This window comes from Carettochelys insculpta, chromosome 27 (genome assembly GCF_033958435.1).
Source record: "Carettochelys insculpta isolate YL-2023 chromosome 27, ASM3395843v1, whole genome shotgun sequence".
In the NCBI taxonomy this organism is placed as follows: Eukaryota; Metazoa; Chordata; order Testudines; family Carettochelyidae; genus Carettochelys; species Carettochelys insculpta.
Window position 1 is genome coordinate 17,279,414 of NC_134163.1, and position 8,341 is coordinate 17,287,754.

Here is an 8,341-nt window from a genome sequence, read left to right on the forward strand (position 1 = left end):
CAAGATTAGGTATTAGATGCAGGCAAAAATGTATGCAGAGTACTTTATCAACAACAGTAGTATTGTGCAGTGTAAACTTGTACTGTATTTACTATCAAACAAAACAGCAGAAATGCAGCACTCTAAGACTAACAAAATGTTTTATTCAGTGATGAACTGAAGAAGTGGGTCTGTCCCACAAAAACTCATCACCAAATAAATCATTTTGTTAGTTTTTAAAGTGCTACATTTCTGCTGCTTTGTTTTGTTGCAGTACAGACTAACATGGCTACCTCTCTGTTACTATTCAACATGTATTTGCTATATTTACTTGTATTCAATTTCACAATACTGTTCTTATGGAAAATGTAACAAATTTAATTATGGTTAAAATGACTGTTGTTTTGAGAGGTTCTAAAGGATGGAATGCAAGTTGAGACAGAGTTTACTATATAATGCTAGAAGTTCTTTGAGAGTTCTGACTGCGTTCTAAAGGTTCCAAATCTGACAGTTATAACTAGACAGTGAGAAGCAGATAACCTAATTTTCAGAAGTGCACGGGACATAAAACAGAGAGTGGTAGGACTGGAAGGGACCTTGAGAGTTAATTTAGTCCAGTCTCCTGTACTCAGGGCAGGACTAAGGATTATATACATGAGGGGAGGGCAATCATTTTTAATTAATAATTAAGTTTAATAAGTTTTTAAGTGGTCAAGGGCTGCCCTGTTAGGTGATGAGCTTTTGTGGGGCAGACCCACTTGAGATCTGGTTATAGTGCTGCACTGGAAATGGCATGATGGGTTTTATCTCCAGATCTGAAGTAGTGGGTCTGCCCCATGAAAGCTCATCACCTGGGACTGATCCTGTTCAACTTGTTCATCAGTGATCTAGAAAATGAGGTAAGCAGTGAGGTGGCAAAGTTTGCAGATGACACCAAGTTGTTCAGGACAGTCAAAACCAAAAGGGATTGTGAAGAACTACAAAAAGATCTCAGCAAACTGAGTGATTGGGCATCAAAATGGCAAATGAAATTTAATGTGGGTAAGTGTAAAGTAATGCACATTGGAAAAAATAACCCAAATTACATGTACAACATGATGGGGTCAAATTTAGCTATGACAGATCAGGAAAGGGATTTTGGAGTTATAGTGGATAGTTCTCTGAAGACATCCACGCAGTGTGCAGCGGCAGTTAGTAAAGCAAATAGGATGTTAGGAATTATTAAAAAAGGGATAGATAATAAGACAAAAAATATCATACTTCCCCTATATAAAACTATGGTACACCCACATCTTGAGTACTGCGTGCAGATGTGGTCTCCTCACCTCAAAAAAGACATATTGGCATTAGAAAAGATTCAGAAAAGGGTGACTAAGATGATGAGGGGTTTGGAACGGGTCCCATATGGGGAGAGGCTAAAGGAGACTGGGACTTTTCAGTCTGGAAGAGAGGCGATTGAGAGGCGATATGATAGAGGTATATAAAATCAATGAATGGTGTGGAGAAAGTGAATATAGAAAAATTATTTACCTTTTCCCATAATACAAGAACTAGGGGACACCAAATGAAATTGATGGGTAGTAGGTTCAAAACTAATAAAAGGAAATGTTTGTTCACACAGCGCACAGTCAACCTGTGGAACTCCTTGCTGGAGGAGGCTCTTAAGGCTAGGAGTCTATTAGGGTTTAAATAAGAGCTCGATAAATTTTTGCAGGTTAGGTCCATAAATGGCTATTAGCCAGGGGTAAAGTATGGTGCCCTAGCCTTCAGTACAAAGGCAGGAGATGGATGGCAGGAGACAAATCACTTGATCATTGTCTTCTGTTCTCCTTCTCCGGGGCACCTGGCATTGGCCACTGTGGGCAGACGGAATACTGGGCTGGATGGACCTTTGGTCTGACCCAGTATGGCCATTCTTATGTTCTTATGTAATAAGCAATTTTGTTAGTCTTTAAAGTGCTTTTTGTTTCTCTTAATAGAATAGTTTGCTCTTCTGCCCAATGTCTCTGAAACTGCCAGTTCTCTCAAAGTACTCCCCTCCCTCCTGCAGACTCTGGGAAGCACATCTCTTACCTACCAACTCCTTAAGTTTTCTAAAATCTGCCTTCTGTGCTGTTTTACCTTCTGCCACTCCTCAGTATCATGAACTCTCTCATTCCATGTTCACTTCCACTCAAGCTGCCCTCCACTTTCATAGTTTCAACTACTTCCTCCGTATTTGTCAAAATCAAGTCTAGACTAGCATCCTCCCGCCCAGTAGCTTTTTCCACATTCTGAAATAAGAATTTGTTGTGAATACACTCCAAGAACTTGTTGGATAATTTGTGCTCTGCCTTATTCTCCTAACTGATGTCTAAATATTGAAGTTCCCCATCACCCGTAGATCCTATGCTTTGGGCAATTTTGTTAGTTGTTTTATTTTAAAAAGACCTCATATCTTTTCATAGTTTTGGTGATCTGTTCATACCATTTCATCAACTTTTTTTTAAACCCTTTTATTCTTACCTAGAGACTTTCAACAAGTCTCTCCTTTTTCCATCTCAACCACAGTTGAAAAGTACAGTAAGGTCTCAGAGTACGTGAATCCGCTCTTATGCGGCTGATCCCTGATTCCTACAGTAAACCCTAGAAATGCATGATTTCCAGTTGCCTTTAACTCACTCCTGCCCGCTTCTGGTTCAGTCGTCCTGGCTCTGCTCAACTCTGGCTCTAGCTCACCACCCCTCAAGCATGATTCTGGCTCAACCCCCCTGCAGGCTCACCACCTGCGCATGGCTCTGGCTTACCCCTCATGTGCAGCTTCAGTTCACCCTGCCCTGGCTGAAGCCTCCTTCCCTTGTGTGGCCCTGGTTGAAGCCCCCTCCTCCGCCGCACATGGCCCCAGTTCAACACCCCTGTGCGCAACTCCAGTTCCGTCCTCTCTCCCCGGTTCAAACCTGCTGAATGTGGCTCCAGTCCAAGCCCCCCCCCTCGCACCCCGGCCTGGCTCACCACCCCCATACACAGCCCCAGCTCAACTCCAGCCCTCCGACACCCCCAGGCCTAAACCACCCCAGGCTTAATTTTCCCCTGCCCACCTCCCAAGGCCCCAACCCACCCCAGGTTTAAACCTCCCCAGCTGCCCCCGTCCCACCCGAGGACTTACCTTTCTGCTGCTTCCCGAGCTGCAGAACGTGTGTTCTTCAGGGGAAAAAGCCCGACCCCAACTTATGCGAAATGCAGGTGATGCGAGAGAGTGCAGAACAGGACCCTTGCATAACTCGAGGGCCTACTGTATACATTTTATATATATCTGCAACTGTAATTGCTTTTACTTTTAGAAATAAGAGGAAACTTATTAGGTCTGACCAATGGTTCGCTTAGTTCTGTATCCCATGTCTGATGGCGATCACTGCAGGTGTTTCGGAGGGAGTGGACAGACCAGGGCAATTATTGAATGATTCATCCCTGGTCATCCAATTCCAGCTTCTGCTAGTGAGGTTCAGACCACCCCTGACAGAATCTTAAGATGGGATCTTGTGAAGCAGGTCTTTGCCCACGAAAGCTTATGCTCCAAAATATCTGTTAGTCTATAAAGTACCACAGGACTTCTTGTTGTTTATGAAGATGGGATCATGTTGCTCATTTCAACGTGTGAAGTTTAAGCATCTGCAAAGTGTGAGTGCGTAGTGGGCAGGCCGAGTTACATTTGAAAAAGAAACCCTCAGGCTGACTATTGTGCCTTACAAATCTCAACCACAATATTGCAGTTTTTGTACTGATGAGTTTCCTAATGTAGTGTTTGAATAGTCTTTTTTTTTCCTATTTTTTTTTTTTTAAATCAGGCATAAAGTTTTTATGCAGGAAAAGAGAGTAGAAGTCATCAATTTTTAAACTATAACACAAATACCTGAGTAGTTCAAATACACCAGTTGTCTTACAAAAAAAACCTTTATTTTTAGCTTGAGATCTGAAGTAGGAAGTATACATTTGGTCAAAACAGCCAAGTTCATACATGTACGTTCAATTAGAATCACAGAATCCTGGGGCTGGATGGGACCTTAGGAGGTCAGCTTGTTCAGTCCCTTGCCTAAAGCAGGATCAACCCTAGTTAATCATCACAGCCAGGACTTTGTCAAGCCAGGACTAAAAAGCTTCTAGGGATGGAGATTCTACCACCTCTCTAGCTAAAGCAGTCCAGTGCTTCACTACCCCTCTTGTGAAATAGTTTTCCCTGATATTCAACCTACACCTTTCCCTCTAACTTCAGACCATTGCTCCATATTCTTCAATCTGTCACTACTGAGAATAGCCTCTCTCCAACCTCTTTAAGGCCCCCATTCAGGAAGCTGAAGGCTGCTATCAAATCGCAAACTAAATAAGTCCAAATCTCTCAGCCTCTCCTCATAGGTCAAGTGCTCCAGCCTGCTAATCATTTTCATTGCCCTCTGCTGAACCCACTCCCATGCATCCACAACCTTTCTATATGGGGGGCCCAGAATTGGACACAATACTCTAAATGTGCCTTCATCTGTGCTGAATAGAGGGGAATAATAACTTCTCTAGATCTGCTGGATATGGTTCTCCTAATGCACCCCAATATGCCATTAGCCTTCTTTGTTACAAGGGCATCCTGCTGACTCATATCCAGCCTCTCATTCACTGTAAGCCCCAGGTTCTTTTTTGCTGCACTTCTACTTTGCCAGTCGGTCCTCAGCCTGTAATTTGTCTAGGTCACTCTGGACCCTATCCCCAACCTCCTATCCCCAACCTGTCCCCCTAGCTTAGTGTCATCCACAAACTTGCTGAGGGTGCAATTTGTCCCCTCACCCAGGTCATTTAATAAAAATGTTGAACAATACTGGCCCAAGAACCTATCCTTGGGGCACTCCACTTGAAACCCCCCGCCCGCCAACCTTGATCACTACCTGTTGAGCCCGACTGCCAGCTTTCTGTCCATCTTACAGTCCATGTATCCAATGCATACTTCCTTATCTTATGGGCAAGAATGTGAAAAGCTTTGCTAAAATCAAGGTCCATTATATCCATTGACTTCTCCATGTCCACAGAGCCAGTTAACCTCCTCATAGAAGCTAATCAGTTTGGTTAGGCATGTCGTGCTTTGGGTGAATCCAAGTTGACTGCTCTTGATCACTTTCCACTCTTCCAAGTGCTCCAAAATGGATTCCTTGGGGAATCCATTCCATGATTTTTCTGGGGACTGAGATAAGGCTGACTGGTGTATATTTCCCTGGATTGTCCTTATTTCCTTTTTAAATATGGACACTACTCTTGTCTTTTCCCAATCATGTGGGACCTCTCCTGATCTTGACTAGTTTTCAAACATAATGGCCAAAGGCCTTGCAGTGACATTTGCCAATTCCCTCAATATCCTTGGATGCATTTAAATCTGGACCCATGGATTTGTGTGCATCTAACTTTTCTAAATAGCTCTTAACCTGTCCTTTATCCACTCTGGGCTGCCCAGTTCCTTCTCATATTGCATTGCCTCGTGCCAAAGTCTGGGAGCTGACCTGGTCCGTGAAGACAGGCTGAAGTACTCAATGCATTTTTTTGTCTTGCGCACATCTTCTGTCACCAGCTTACCTCCCTCATCCGGTAATGGCCCCACTCCCTCCCTGATCACCCTCTTATTGTTAACATGCCTGTAGAAACACTTCTTTTTGCACTTCACATGTCTTGCTAGCTGCAGTTCCACTTGTGCTTTCGCTTTCCTGATTACTCCCTGGCATTTTGCAGCCATATTTATACTATTCCTTAGTCATCTTTTGAAATTTCCACTTTTTGTGAGTTCCAACTCTTCATGAGTTTAAGCTCACCAAGGATTTCTCTGGTAAACTAGGCTGGTTGCCTACCATATTTGCTTTTTCTGGCCATTTAATTTCTTTTTTTCCTTCCCATTTGTAAATTTAATGAAGAATGCAGAACGAAATGGATTATTTTAGGTGTCGTTACTAACATTTTGTATGCAGAAGGACTGTTACCAATTTGTAGGGCCCTGCCAAATCCACAGTCCATTTTTGGCCAATTTCATAGCTGTATGACGTTAAGAATTTAATAATTTCAGATATTTAAATCTGAAATGTCATGGTGTTATAACTGGGGTTAGGAGATTCCTGTTGCAAAAGGGATCTGGTTGGGCATACAAGGTTATTTGTAGTGGGTTGTGGTACTACCACACTTACTTCTACTCTGCTGCTGGAGGCAGTGCTGCCTGCAGAGCTGAGCAGCTTGAGAGCAGTGGCTGCTGGATAGGAGTCCAGCTCTGAAAGCAAAGCTGCCACCAGCAGCAGTGCAGAAGGATAGCATTGTATGGTGTTGCCTTCAGAGTTGGGCCTTTGGCCAGTAGCTGCCATTCTTTGTCCATCAAGCTCTGAAGGCAACAGCGTAGAAATAAGGTTGGTATGGTATGGTATTGTCACCTGTACTTCTGTGCGGCCTTTGGAGTTCAGTGTGTGACCAGCAGCTACTGCTTTGTGGCCACACTATTCTGAAGGCAGGACAGAAAGTAAGCACGGCAGCCTCCCAATAACCTTGCCACTAAGGGTGCCAGGTGTCCAGTATTGAACCAGACAGTCTGATATTTGGGCTCTCTGTCCGGTTTAAAACAAAAATCAAAGAATACCAAATAAGTCAATGTCCAGTATTTTTAATTTTACAGTTATTCCTCATTTTATGCAGCTTCACATTGTGCAAAACTAACTTTACCATTAGAACCCCCCCTTCCCTCTCCTTCCCAGATCAGCAGTGCTTGACAGCTGCACTGGTTCAGCACTGTTAAACCCCCGCTAGCTCAACCTCCCCCAACTCCCCCACCTCGCCTCCCCTGGGGGGGGGCTCCAGTCGCACACCTGGGGCACCCTGCTCCCCCCATGTGGCTGGCTCAGCCCCCTCCCCACTCAAGCACTCCTCTGGTGCACCCCCATTCAACTTCTGCCCTGCCCAGCTTAACTTCCCCCTCCTCCCACAGCCCCAGCTCATCCTGCGTATGTCTACGCTAGGGGAAAACTTTGAAATGGCCATGCTAATGGCCACATCGGAGAATACTAATGAGGAGCTGAAATGAATATTCAGCATGTCATTAACATGCTGCTGGCCATGGCACTTTGCAAGTGCTGTGTTTCGCTCACGCATGGCTCATCTACATAGGGGTTATTTTCAAAAGGACCCTGCAAACATCAAAATCCCCTTATTCCTATCAGCTGATAGCAGAAAGTGGGGGTTGAATGGGGGGGTGCACCAGGGTGGGGTGGTTGAGTTGGGGGGCATTTGGAGCCCTGCGCAGCATGCTGGGAGCTGGAGCTGATAGGAGTAAGGGGATTTCAATGTTTGTAGGGGCCTTTTGAAAAGGACCCCTGTGTAGACAAAACATTGGCACTTTTGAAGGCTGTGGCCAGCAGCCTGCTAATATTCATTGCGGCGCCTCATTAGTATTCTCCGATTTGGCCATTAGCATGACCATTTTGAAGTTTCCCCTAGGGTGGACATAGCCACTTTTGTGGCTTCAACCCATGCGTGGGGCTCCAAATGTGCCCCCCCCAACCATCCCACCCTGGTGCACCCCCCCATTCAAGCCAGGCAGCCCCAGCTCATCCCCACCAGCTCAACCCACTGTGGTTCACCCTGTTCAATCCTGCCTCCACCTGACTCAAACCGCCCCTGTCCTCAGCTCACTGTGCACATGGAGCTCCAGCTGTCAGCTGCTGCAGGTGCATGAGGGTCTACCCCGCCCGCCAACCAGCTAACCCCAGTTCACCTGGTTCAAACCCCCTTCCCCTTCCCTTTGTCCCAGTATCTTTGTGGTAGACATATGGCAACCCTACTTGCCACAGCCCAACAACTCCCTTTGAATCAGGACCTCCAGTTTGAGAAATACTTTTCATGTGTGACATCTGTATAGTATAAGGTAAAAGTGTGTACTGACACACCAGATTTCAAGGCGGAGACCAGATTTCATGGTCTGTGATGTTTTTTGTGGCAGTGACCTTGGTGTAGGGCCCTCCTTATCTCTTATCAGAGAGGTAGCCGTGTAGTCTGTATCTTGGAGAACAACAGGAAGTCCTGTGGCATTTTATAGACTGTCGGATGTTTTGGAGCATAAGCTTTCGTGAGCAAAGACCCACTTCATGAGATGCAGCTCTTATGGTGCCATATCCACACAGCTCAAAACTGAGAAGTATTTCGATTTTGTGATCAGAGGCATTCATTTACCATTGGCATGTATTTCTGTAAATTCCTTTGGATTACTACTTCCTTTTCACTGATGTATGTAACACTGCTGAATAAAACAATGTTACTTCCTCTTAAATAAGATTAGACCCATGTCTGTTTTGAAAGGACACTTTGCTATTTAGTGATCCTC